At 38.7% G+C, this 14,232-nt stretch overlaps 1 long non-coding RNA gene across 1 annotated transcript; it reads right to left on the bottom strand.

Moving 5' to 3' along the window:
- Positions 1–246: 246 nt before the first annotated feature.
- LOC121032680 (uncharacterized) lies at positions 247–6,863 on the bottom strand. Its single transcript, XR_005791432.1, has 2 exons — positions 6,755–6,863; positions 247–488 (listed from the first exon to the last, which is right to left on the bottom strand). It is a non-coding gene; the product is annotated as an uncharacterized LOC121032680 (long non-coding RNA).
- Positions 6,864–14,232: the final 7,369 nt, after the last annotated feature.

The following is a 14,232-nucleotide window of genomic DNA, read 5'->3' as shown; positions in this document are numbered from 1 at the left end:
CTGCAAGAATCAGCCCCTGGGGGCAGCTGCCAAAGGTCGCGGGGAGGGCTCAAGAGCAGGACAGGAGCCGCGGGCTGGGCTCAGGGGGAGGCTGGGCTGCGATGGGCACGCGCTTCTCGTGCAGCGCTGGACCTGTCCCAGCTCTTCAGGGTTCCGGAAACATTTGCTGAGGACGGGGGTCACGAATGGTTTAACTAATGGAGCCATGGTGAAGCAGGCTGCAAAACCCTGGCCTGGCCAGCACTGTTCATTGTTCACAATGGAATTTAATAGGCGCTGCCGCCCCCAAGTCACCTTGCGATCCACCCGCAGCGGATGGATTCGCTCCCCTGGGTCTTGCAGTGAGCGAGCGCTGTGTTCCCACCTTGTCTCTGTTCTTGTCGTCTCCCATCGTCCCGGATTCCTGTGTTTCCAAATCCTTCTCTCATTCCAGAGCTAGGCGGGCTAATGCAGTAGCCACTGACCACCTGTGGCTCTTGAGCATTACACTGTAGCGAATATGAATGGAGATGCACTATTAATGTAAGTTACATGCTGAATTTCAAAGACAGTGTTTTTTCATATAAAATATTTCATGACTGATTTTTACATTGAGTACATATTTACATGGTAATTGGAATATCTGCTTAGGTTAAATAGAATATATCACTAAAATATATTTCACCCATTTCTTTGCATATTTTAATGTCATTACTAAAGCATTAAAATTACATAGGAGGCTCACATTATACTTCTATTGGACAGCACCACTCTAGACTTTGAGTGTCCTGAGGGCAGGAATTTTCTTGATTCCCTAGAGCTCCTACCCTTTACACAAAGCTTTCTCTTAGCTCTCTTTATCATCCCAGTGATCCATCAGCAATGGAGTCTGAGTGATTTCCCCCCATAGCCTGCCATGGCTAACACTTTGTCTCTGCTCTCCCCTAAATTCAAGGCATGCTGCTTCTTGCCTTACTTCAAACATCTTCCCTCGCTTATGACCTATCAATGACCCCCAGAAGCACAGAATCACTCACTTGGAGAATGAATGTAATACTTTCCCCTTCAATATTGTATTCTCTTTATATTTCTTGCTTCTGTCCATGAGATTGCAAATCCTTCCATCCCTCTGTAGTTATTCAACTGTTACTGTTTAATGATGTAGCTCATGAATGAAACAAGATAAATACCAGCAGTGAATAATCTCCTAAATTGGTACAGTCATGCTTATAGTTTAATTTAGATCATAGCTCAGATTTAAAACACAAGAGTTAAAAGTAGACTAATCATTTCTTAATCTCTTGCAAGAGTTCAGTTATTCTGAAACGCCATGGTTGAGGGGCGGGGAGGAAGGTCAGTTTAATGATAATGTTTCCAACTGATGACTATTTAGACTAAAAAAAATAAAACCACAGTAAAATTCCTGGGAGGCCAAGTATTGGTCAGTCATGAATTAGAAACCCCATCACTCTTATTATAAATATGTTCCACTTTCTCTTTTTTTCTCTACTTGGATTTACTCAGGCTAGTTGCAAAATTTCCATCCCCTGGAAGTCTTCCTAACATTTATTTCAGAATACTAGCTCTCTGGGATCCCACCATAAAACAGAATCTCAAACTTCTCCTTATCTAACTCCTGTCAAAAGCCTAAATTAGAGAAAACAAATTTACAGAAGATTATTTGAAGGATATAGAATCTATCCACTTCCTTAAAAATCCCATACATTCCACAGTTTGAGTTGTTAGACTCTGGTAAGTCTAAATACACACACAAATCTTTTTTAACATGGGTTCCCTTAGCAATACCTTCAAGAGGTGCATTTTTTTAAATTTATTTATTTTAACGTTTATTTATTTTTGAGACAGAGAGACAGAGCATGAATGGGGGAGGGGCAGAGAGAGAGGGAGACACAGAATCGGAAGCAGGCTCCAGGCTCCGAGCCATCAGCCCAGAGCCCGGCGCGGGGCTCGAACTCACGGACCGTGAGATCGTGACCTGAGCTGAAGTCGGACGCTCAACCGACTGAGCCACCCAGGCGCCCCAAGAGGTGCATTTTTATACCATGCCCTTGACATTTATAGAAGATCATTTCGGGGGGGGGGGGAAGCACATGAAATTCAGAGCTGCATTGTTGTAAAAATGTTAAGGTTAGAGCTTGCTGGATATGTGTTCTCAGTGTCCCCTGTAAATCCCAAGAGGGGAATTCCTTTTAAATTTCAACTTGAAGGCAAGCTCATCATGCATTTTCCTTTAAAATAAGAAATACTATGTAACTCATTGTTTCCAAATTGAGTGGTTAAAAATCTGCTCACAAAGAAAACCCTAGGGTCAAAGAAAGGAGATCTACCAAACAGGTAAGAAACAAATGATTAGCCACATAAAGAAAACCTTCCAGGTAATAGAAAAAAAAAAAAAAAAAATTCCCCAACTAGCTTCAGAGACTAAAATAAACACACCAGATACAGGCAGGACGAGGAGACAGACAAACCACAGGCCAGTGTCACTTTTTTTTTTTTTAATGTTTAATTTTTTATTTTGAGAGTGTGAGAGAGAGAGAATCCCAAGCAGGCTCCGCACTGTCAGCGCAGAGCTGGACATGGGGGTTCGATCCCACAAACCACTAGATCACCACCTGAGCCAAAATCAAGAGTCTGACACTCAAACTACGGAGCCACCTAGGTGCCCGAGGCCAATTTCACTCTTGACTGTAGATGCAACAACCCTAAACAAAATAAAAACCATCGTTTGAATTAAAAGGGCTAATATATGAGCTCAAGCTATTTCACCATTGGAATACCTGTTAAGGTCATTCACCAAATTAATGGTTTGTTAAAGAGAAAACCATCTGGCTGTCTCAACAGATTTGAGGAAAATAATGAAGTTTAAAAACATTCATGGTATAAAAAAATAAGCGCTCGGAAAGCTAAAATTGCAGAGAAACTTTGTTATCCTGATAAAGAGAGGACACCAAAATCCACAATGTTGCAATAGCAAGAGCATTCCTTTAAAATCTGGAGGAAGGGGTGCCTGGGTGGCGCAGTCGGTTAAGCGTCCGACTTCAGCCAGGTCACGATCTCTCGCGGTCCGTGAGTTCGAGCCCCGCGTCGGGCTCTGGGCTGATGGCTCAGAGCCTGGAGCCTGTTTCCGATTCTGTGTCTCCCTCTCTCTCTGCCCCTCCCCCGTTCATGCTCTGTCTCTCTCTGTCCCAAAAATAAATAAACGTTGAAAAAAAAAAAAAAAAAGAAAGAAGAATTCTTCATTTTTTTTTATTTTTTTAAAAAAAAATTTTTTTTTCAAGAATTCTTCATTTAAAAAAAAAATAAAAATAAAAAAAAATAAAATAAAATCTGGAGGAAGACAAGGGTAACTGCTTTCTTTGTTACCTAGTCAACATTTTACTGGTGGACCTAGCCAGTTAAATAAAACAGGAAAATAAGAAGCTAGAAAGTTAATGAGAAACTCATTATTTTTAATCTATGTGACTGTCCACATAGAAAATCCAAGATCATCAACTGAAGAGCTCTTGGGGCTATAGTAAGATCGTTTAGAATCATTACTAGATAATAAGATAAAAATATAAAAGGTGATAGTTTTCCTATATACCGAGAAGAACTAAGCAATAATGGTAATGGATCAAAATAGTCATATTCAACAGCATCAAAAACTTTAAAAATGTCTAAGAGACTAAATAAGAAACATACAAAATTACATGAAGGAAACTAAAATTTCTTAAAGTTCTTTTAGGCAACCTGAATAAATGGAGAAATGTATCATGTTCTTAGAAAGATTCAATATTATAAAAAATGTTCTTCCTATCAAAATAATTTATCAGTAAATATTTGTTTTGATGAAATTCCCAAAGCAATTCATTTTTATGGAACTTGATAAATTCATTCTAAACATCAACTGGAAGAGAAAAAAATGCATGTAAATTTTTAAAAGTTGAAAAAGCAATGAAGATACCTACTAGAACTCAAACATGATATAAACTCATGATAACTGAATGTTTGTGTTTGCCTTTAGAAAGACACATAGACCCATGGATAAAAAAAAAGGGAATTCTAAAAGAGGCATATCTATATGTCAGAATTTAGAATATTATAAAACTGGCTGTTCAAATCAGTGGGAAAGAAATGGGATAGAATTGGGACCATTATCTATCTGGGAAAAAATAAAACTAAATCCCTGATATTTGCACTCCCATGTTGATTGCATTATTATTCACAACAGCCAACATTTGGGAGCAACCCAAGTGTCCATCAACAGACGCATGAATAAAGAAAATGTGGCATACGCAGTCACTGGATTATTATTCAGGCTTTAAAGAGAAGGAAACCCTGCCATTTGGAACAAAATGGGTATGCTTGGAACACATTATGCAAAGTGAAATAAGCCAGTTACAGAAGGACAAATACTGCATGACGCCACTCTTTTAAGGCACCCAAAATAGTCAAACTCATAGCAATTGAGAATACAATAGTAGTTGCCAAAGGCTGGGGGCTGGGGGAATTGGGGAGTTGATCAATGAGTATAGATTCAGCTATGCTAGATTAGTAAATTCTAGAGATCTGCTCTACAACACAGCGCCCAGAGTTAACAATATGGTATTGTCACTTAAAATTTGTTAAGAAGGTGGATCTCATGCTAAGTGTTTGTATCAGACACAAAAAGAATGGGAGAATACAAGAAACCTTTGCGATCTCTGTAGCACCATGTTCATAGTAATAGAAATGGTATCATGGGGAAGTCATACTTCCAAACTCATCAAATTGTACACATTAAATATGTGCAATCCTTTTTTTTTTTTTCCAACGTTTATTTATTTTTGGGACAGAGAGAGACAGAGCGTGAACGGGGGAGGGGCAGAGAGAGAGGGAGACACAGAATCGGAAGCAGGCTCCAGGCTCTGAGCCATCAGCCCAGAGCCTGACGCGGGGCTTGAACTCACGGACCGCGAGATCGTGACCTGAGCTGAAGTCGGACGCTTAACCGACTGTGCCACCCAGGCGCCCCTGTGCAATTCTTTATACATCAGTTATGCCTCAATAAGCCTGTTTTAACGAAAAACTAAATTCCTTACTTTTACCATCCTCAAAAGTAAATTCAAGATGGAACTAAGTCTTCAATATAATAATTTTATATTATACATGCAAGTAATATGTATTTAAGCAACAACATAATCCATCTTAAAACTGAGAGTTTTGCCTACATAAATATTTTTAAATTCTGTGTAAAAAATCTATTAAAATATTTAAAGACATGTCATAGACTAGGAGAAAATATCTGCAACCTATATAACATAAAGGGTTATAATGTATAACAATTTCCAAAAATCAATTAGAAAAATACAAATAACCTACTAGAAAAGTTATTATGGGCCATGAATAGACTCTTCACACAGAAAAAAAAAAAGTGACCTATAAAATGTAAAAAGATGGGCAGCCCGTCCAGTAAATACAAAAATACAAATAAATCTCCATTATCTATCATATTGGAAACCTTAAAAAATTAACAATATCCACTGGTATGGTGAATAAAGAGAAATGGACACTCCCATTGACTGTTGGCAAAACCATAAATTTGACAACCTATTAGAAGCAGGAGATTTAAGAGCGTCTATCAAAAACTCAAATACACATACTCTCAGAAGCAATTTATGTATCCAAAATAAACACATAAATGTACAGAATTAAGCACAAAGATAGTTTAACTGTAAAATTTTGGAAACAACTTGAATATCTATCAAAAGGATAATACTCGAATCAGTTAAAGTGCGCATAGATTATGGAATGCTATGCTGCCTTATATAGCCGATCTAAACATACGAAGATGGAAAATTCTCTAAAACACACAGTTAGGTGAACAAAATCAAAGAACTTTATTATGACATCATATTCATTGGTTTCAATCAGAGAGAAGAGCAGATTGTGATAATATTATAAACATTCGGGAAAAGGGAGCTATAAGATCTAGTTTTCTTCTGAATTCAAATAAGCTCTCATAGTGTATTGAAAAATGTATTAGGAAGTGTAGTCTTTTTTAGAACTTAAAAAAATTTTTTTAATGTTTATTTATTTTTGAGAGAGAGAGAGAGTGCAAGCAGGGGAAGGGCAGAGAGAGGAGACACAGAATCTGAAGCAGGCTCCAGACGCCACGCTGTCAGCACAGAGCCTGACGCGGGGCTCAAACCCACCAACCGTGAGATAGTGACCCAAGCCTAAGTCAGACGCTTAGCCCACTGAGCCACGCAGGCACCCCATTTTTAGGACTTTTTAAGAAGTGTAGTCTTTTGTTTATTCATCTGTTTTTAGTTTTGTTTAAATGCACTGACTCCCATGTAGTAAGTAAATGTTTTCCTTATTAGACTTGCTTCTACTTCTACAGCAGAGAGTTCCATGATAAAATAAAACTACCGGGGTGCCTGAGTGACTCAGTCAGCTAAGCATCCAACTTCAGCTCAGGTAATGATCTCACAGTTCATGGGTTCAGGCCCCATGTCAGGCTCTGTGCTGACATGACAGCTCAGAGCCTGAAGCCTGCTTTGGATTCTGTGTCTTCCTCTCTGTCTCTCTCTGTCCCTCCCCTGCTTGCTCTCTCTCTCTCCCTCCCCCCCTCTCTCTCTCTCTCTCAAAATTAAAAAAAAAACATTAAAATAAAAGTAACAACATCCATGTGTGAGCAAGCAACTTATACCTCGAACTTCATTCTCTCCTCCCACCTTTATCACACTTCATTACACACACACACACACACACACACACACACGAAACTTACTCTACATTTTCCTTCCCTATGTAGCAAACTTCCAGAAAGTAATAACTTCTCAATTTAAAATGTTATTATTTGGATGCAACTAAGAAGTTGATCATCCCACAGCACATCAATGCCCTCTGAAAGAAATACAAAAACAATGTTATAAGTAACAAGAAAATGAACAAAAGCAGGCAGATTCTGAGGGAAAGTGGAAACTCAGAGAAAGTAGCTGGCATAGGGTGAGTTTCCCATTTTTGTGGTTTTGCTCTGAAGGCAGTTGTAGCTGTGGCGGTGTGGAGTATGACAAAAATTCTGATAAAAAGCTTAACGTATTTCTGGAATTAGGGGACGGGAGAAGGAGCTCATAGCCATCAGAGTGAGGGAGGAATTGCTGAAAAAGAAGACAAGCAAAGTGGTACCCCAAGTTCTGTGTACAGACTGCTCAAATTTCTGCCTAGCCCCTGAAATACATATGTTCAGGACATGCTGAAAGCAAACCAAACTGAGACCCGAGCTGCCACGCACCACAATCAAGACAGAGACTGCAGTTTGAGTCTAAGCCCAACACAACATCAACACCCTTCAGAGCAACATAACAGAATCCAGAGGCTCCACAATATACTGTTCACAATGTCTAGAACACAACCCCAAATTAACCAAAATACAAAGAATATGTATAGTGCGACCAACCTATTATCAAATGAATCAATAAATGAACAAGGAACCTCACCAATACAAGATACAATTTGGAATCAACAGAAAATGCCTTAAAACTGCTATTATAGCAATGCTTATAGGGGAAAAGGAAAATAAGCATCTGATAATGACTGAATATCAGCAGAAATAAGAACTATAAAACAGGACTTAACAAAACATTTAGTACTGAAATATACAATACAGAAAATTTCAAAATAATTGGATTTGTTTAATATTAGAATAGAGAAAATGGAGGGAAAAAACCAGTAGGCTTGAAGATATGTCAATGGAAATTATTCAGTCTGAAAAAAGAAGAGGAAAAATTGAAAAAAAAGGATGAAAGACCCTCAAGGACTTGTGCAGTCATCTCAAGCACTCTAGCATATGTATAACTGCAGTCATGGAAGGAGATGAGAGAGAGAACGGGCAGAAAAAATAGTTTAGGATATTATGACTGAAAACTTACTAAATTTGGTGGAATACATAAGTTTACAAATCAAACGCTCAGAAAACCCCAAGCACACAAATATGAATAAAGTAGGCTCAAGACACATCATAGTTAAACTGCTAAAATCAAAGATAGAGAGACAATTGTGAAAGAAGTCAGAAAATAAGGACACATTAAAAATCTGGTAACAATAACTACAGGTCAATATCCCTTAAGTACATTGATCCTCCATGAAATACTAGGAAACCAAATTCAGCAGCATATTAAGATTACACACCATGACCAAGTAGGATTTATTCCTGGACCACAAGGATGCTTCAACATACGTAAATTGATCGATGCAATATGCCGCATCAAAAGAATGAAGGGGAAAAAACATTACCCTCTCAATCAATGCAGAAAAAGCATTTGATAAAACTGACCGCTTTTGTGATAAAAATACTCAGTAACCTAGGAATAGAAGAAAATTACCTCAACATAATAAAATCCGTATTTGGAAAACCCATAGTGAACATCACACTCAATGGTGAGGGACTCTAAGCTGTTCACCTAAGATCAAGAACAAGACAAGGATGCCCATTTTCACCACTTCTCTTCAACATAGTACTAGAAGTCCTAGCCAGAGCAAATAGGCAACAAAAAAGAAACAAAAAGCATGCAAATCATAAAGGAAGAAGTAAAATTACCTCCATTCACAGATGATATTGTCTCGTATGTAAAAAATCCTAAAGATTCCATAAAAATCTCTTGGAACTAATAAGCACATTCAGCAACATGGCAGCATACCAAGTCAACACACAAAACATAGCTGCATTTCTATACACTAACAAAGAGCAATCTGAAAAGGAAATTAAGAAAATAATTCCATTTAAAATAGCATAAAAAAAAAAGAATAAAACACTTAGGAATTGACTTAACCAAGCAGGTGAAAGAGTTGTACAATGAAAACTGAAAAAAAAATGTTTTTGAGAGAAAAATAAAGAAGACATAAATGAAAATATTTCCCATGTTTGTGGAGTAGAAGGCAACATTGTTAAGATGTCAGTACTACCCAAAGTGATCTAGAGATTTAATGTAATCCCAATCAAAATCCCAATGAGGGGGTCTTTTTGCAGAAATAGAGAAAAACCTGTCCTAAAATACATATGAATTTCAAGGAACCCCAAATAATTCCCCAAAATAACAAAGCTAGAGGACTCACTTCCTGATTTTAAAACTAACTGTAAAGCCACAATCATTAAAATGGTGTGGTACTGACACAAAGACAGACAGATAGATCAATGGAAGAGAAGAAAAAATCCAGAAATAAACCTTCAAATATATGGTCAAATGATTTTCAACAAGAATGCTAAGACTATTCAATGGGAAAAAGACCATCTTTTCAACAAATGGTGCTGGGAAAACTGGCTATTCACATAAAAAAGAATAAAGCTGAACTCTTACTTAATACAGTATACAAAAATTAACTCAAAATTGATCTGTGACCCCAAATGTGCAATCTAAAACTATAAAACTCTCAGAAGGAAACATAGGATTTGGCAACAATTTCTTGGATATGACACCAAAGGCATGGGCAACACAAGAAAAACTGACAAATTAGATTTAATGAAAATTAAACTCTTTGTGCATCAAAAGACACTGCTGACAGATTGAAACCACAGAATGGGAGAAAATATTTGCAAATAATAGATCTGATAAAGGATTAATAGGGATATGGATATAGACAACTCCTATACGCTCCAAGCAAAACAAAACTCAACACAATTCAAAAACAAAAAAGCAAAGAACCCAATTTAAAAACTAGACAAAGGACTTGACTGGACATTTCTCCAAGAAGATATACAGATGACCAATAAGCACATGAACAGATGCTCGACATCACCACTCACTAGGGAAATGCAAACCAAACCCGCAATGAGATGTCACCTCATACCCATTAGCATGGCTACTATCAAAAACAAAAACAAAAACAGAAAATAGCAAGTGTTGGCAAGGATGTGGAGAAAATGGAACCCTGTGCACTGTTCATAGCATAAAATGGTATAGCTGCTATGGAAAACAGTATGGCAATTCTTAAAAAAAATGAAAAATCTAATTACCATACTTTCCAGTAATTCTACTTCTGGGTATATACTCAGAAGAATATAAAGCAAGATCGTGAAGATATATGTGTACGTATATGTTTATAGCAATCTTATTCATGACAGCTAAAAGATGGAATCAACCCAAGTGTCCATGAACAGATGAATGAATAAGCTAAATGTGGCATGTATATACAATGGAATATTATTCAGCTTTAAAAAGAAAACATTTTTAAATTCTGAAATACACTACAACATGGATGAAACTTGAGAACGTTATACTACATAAAATAAGCCAGACACAAAAGGACAAACTCTGATTCCACTTACATAAGTTTCTTAGAATCATCAAAATCATAGAGTCAGGGGCGCCTGGGTGGCTCAGTCGGTTAAGCATCCGACATCAACTCAGGTCATGATCTCAAGGTTCGTGAGCTCAAGCCCAACATCAGGCTCTGTGCTGACAGCTCAGAGCCTGGAGCCTGCTTCAGATTCTGTGTCTCCCTCTCTCTGCCCCTCCCCTACTTGCGTTCTGTCTTTCTCTCTCTCTCAAAAATGAATAAACATTAATTTTTTTTTAAAGGAAGTGGCACATTTTTTTATATATTTTTTTCAACGTTTATTTATTTTTTTGGGCGGGGGGCAGAGAGAGTCTGCAATCTGGTGGGCAGGCCAGCATGCTGGAGCCCCAGGCAAGCGTTGGTATTGCAGCCTGAAGCCAAAATCAGGCTTTGGTGAGAATTTCCTCTTCTTTGGGAGCATTGGTCGTTTTCTCTTAAGGTCTTTAATTGATTGGATGGGGCCAACCCCCATTATGGAGAGTAATCAGCTTTACTCAACATCTACTTATTTAAATGTTAACCTTCACAGAAACATCCATACTGGTGTTGGCACATATGTGGGTATCTGGCCTAACAAAATTGGCACAAAATTAACAGTCACACACACATTTACTAGCAATGGATCGTAAATCTAAACCTGAGAGCAAAAATTAGAAACCGAACAGAGGAGAAAAGTCTTTGTGACCTTATGGCAGACAAAGATTTCTTAGGAAATGTTTAAACACACACACAAACCATAAAAGAAAAAAAGCAAAGATTAATTGGAATTTGTCAAAATTAAAAACTTCTGGTCATTGAACAGCACCATCAAGAAAACTAAAAAGCAAGCCACAGAATGAGAGAAAACATTCACAATCTGGATATCTGACAATGGCCTTGTATCCAGAATCCATAAAGAACTCTTATAATTCAAGAAGAAGAATTCAGACAATTCAGTGAAGTGTGAACAAAAGAATCAAACAGACATTTGACCAAAAGTGATGTATGAATGACCCATAAGCACATGAAAGACACTCCACATCATTTATCATCAAGGAAATGAAAGTTAAATTCACAATGAAATATTGCTACAAACCCATTAAAATAGCTAACATCAAAAAGACTGGTGATAGTAAGTACTGGGGAGAATGCAGAACAATGGAACTCTTACGGTAGAAATATAAATTGGTAAACCACCGCGAAAAAGTGTTGGGCAATTCCCTTAAAAACTAAACATATATCTACCATACTGTATTGAACACATACCTACATATTTAGCCAACAGGATTGAAAATACATGTTATGGGGCGCCTGGGTGGCTCAGTCGGTTGGGCGTCCGACTTCGGCTCAGGTCATGATCTCACGGTCCGTGAGTTCGAGCCCCACATCGCCAGTGATTGCCTGGGGCCTAGGACATAGAGAGGGCTGACGGTAGATGGGCATCAATCTGGAGTGATTGAAATGTTCTCATGTTAATGGTGGTGGTGTCACAGGTATAAATAATTGTCCAGCTTCATCACATGGTACCCTTTATATGGATGAAGTGTATTCAGTGTAAGTTATACCTCAATACACCTCAATAAAACCGTGGCCATATAGTCAATGGCATTGCAATAGCTTTATAACAGGATAGATTGTAGCTACAACAGCAGTTAACATAGCGTGATGTATAAACTTGTCAAATCACTAAGATGCACACCTGAAACTAATGTAACATTGTGTGTCAACTCTGCATAAATAAACAAGTAAATGAATAAGTGAATAAAATAAAAGTTAATCAGTAAATAAAAGCATAACCTCGTATGAGATTTTCCTTCCCTGTGTTTTTACCCCCTTGGCAATCAGGAAAGGGGACAGGCCATGTATGTCGGTTTCTTAATCAGCTTTTGATGCGTACCAAGCCACTCCAAAAATTACAGACTTAAAACAACTAGTTCTCTTTTTTGAATATATTTTACGGTTATCCTTCAATCGTTCAAAATAGTATTTTTGGCAAATGATAATATAGCATAAATGTAGATATTTAAATACTAAAAAGAATGATATCCATTAACTGCTTTCCCCAAGAGCTGATGATCTTCAATCAAGCAGTTCCATGGTCTTCTTCCCCGCCCCCCACATTTTATTTTGCAATTTTCCAAACTTTTGAAAAAATTGGAAGCACTGTGGAGTGCACACCTGCATGATCACTACCTAGATTCTACAGTTGATGCTTTACTGGATTACAACAATAGGTTCTTGGGCTCACAGTCCTACTGGACCCATGGTTTGGCCAGAGCCAGCCCACTGCTGTCACTCATTGCCTGTCGTGGAGGTGTAGGTAGGGGCTAGCTGGCTCGGCCTGGGCCTCACTCCTGTGTCCAGCTGGAGGCTGGATTCCAAGTATGATTGGGCCTTTGTCTATCACCATCCAGCGGGATGGCCAGAGCCCTTTACATAGCAACCAGTTCCAAAGCAGCAAGACTACAAGGCTCTTGAGGCCTGGGCTTCTAACTTGTATAACATATAGCTTCCATAACATTCTTTCCACTAGATGCTATTGGCAACAAAGCCAACCCCAAACTGGGAGGGGGTGATGTGGGGGGATGGGGTAAATTCTATCTCTTGATGAGGTCTTCACTTTTGAAGTCTATCACTCTCAACTAATAGGTGGCTTAGGGACTAATTCTCTAAAATGTCTGGAGTCCCCAGCCTCACATGTCTCCTCAGCCTGTGTCCTTGGCCAGCTAACAGAGTCCTAACTCACAGACAAAGGGCTCTGTTCCCTGCCCAGGTAAGGATTCTCCAGCATCCAGGATAATAAGCACCCGTTAGGCACCAGGCACTCTGCTTGGCATTTGACATCCATTCCTCCTACACCCCTTAAACGATAATAATAGTGAGATGCTCCCATTTTACAAATGAAACTCACAAAAGTTAATGAATGTTATTTACGCGCAAAAGGTTATTTAAGCTCACAAAGGTTAAATAACTCATACAAAGGTAAATAACAAGGGCGCCTGGGTGGCTCAGTCGGTTAAGCGTCTGACTCTTGGTTTGGGCTCAGGTCATGATCTCACTGCACTGACAGTGCGGAGCCTGCTTTGGATTCTCTCGCTTTCCCTCTCTCTCTGTCCATTCCCTGCTCCTGTGTGCTCTCTCTCCCTCTCTCAAAAATAAACTTTTTTTTTTTTTTTTTACCAAAAAAAGGTAAATAACAAAAAACCCACCTGTGACAGGGACATGGGACTCAAACCTCCTTCTGTCAAACTCTTAGGCCTGTCGTCTTATGCACTATCCGTGCTGCTCAGCTGCTTCTAGAAATCATAAATGTTGTTCAGTTTTTTGAAGAAAACTAATGAAAGACATATCTCCTTTTACCCCCAGATAGTCAAAGAAGTTTTCGAATCTCCACCCAACGCAAACACACACACACACACACACACACACACACACGCACGCACACATACACCTTGGGGCACCTGGTAATATTTTTTAAACCTCTTTAGCAATTATTATTTTGAAAGGACAATTTTGACTGATGAGTCACTGGTTCAGTGTCCCAGGGCTTAATAATAGCAAAGCCTGCTGGAAGTTAAAAAGGGATCAGGAGGAGAGTGGAGGCGGATGGAGAGGCTGCCCAGGGGGATTTTAGCCAGATGGCAAGGCCATGCAGCTGAGACCCGCTCACCTTCTTGTCTTCTCACATCAGTGCACTTTTAGGTCCTAATCCATCTAGTACGAATTAATCACCAAAGGGCAATTGCTGCTTTTAGGATCAGAATGAAAGATAAGGAAGTTCTTTCTTTATGGTGTGCTTTAGAGGATGTGGTTATAGGGCTTATGAAACTGAACAGAGGAAAAATAATGAAATGTCAGGATCCGTCCTTGTGGACTGGCCTGGGGAAAGAGTCTAAACCCGGAGAGGAGCAAGGAACACGTTGAAAGGACTATTTAGTGCCTGCGACCTAACAG

This window comes from Herpailurus yagouaroundi, unplaced genomic scaffold (genome assembly GCF_014898765.1).
Source record: "Herpailurus yagouaroundi ecotype Mexico unplaced genomic scaffold, PumYag 142, whole genome shotgun sequence".
Taxonomy (NCBI): Eukaryota; Metazoa; Chordata; class Mammalia; order Carnivora; family Felidae; genus Herpailurus; species Herpailurus yagouaroundi.
Note: the sequence above shows the minus strand (reverse complement) of the source record. Positions and strands in the feature narration are given on the sequence as shown.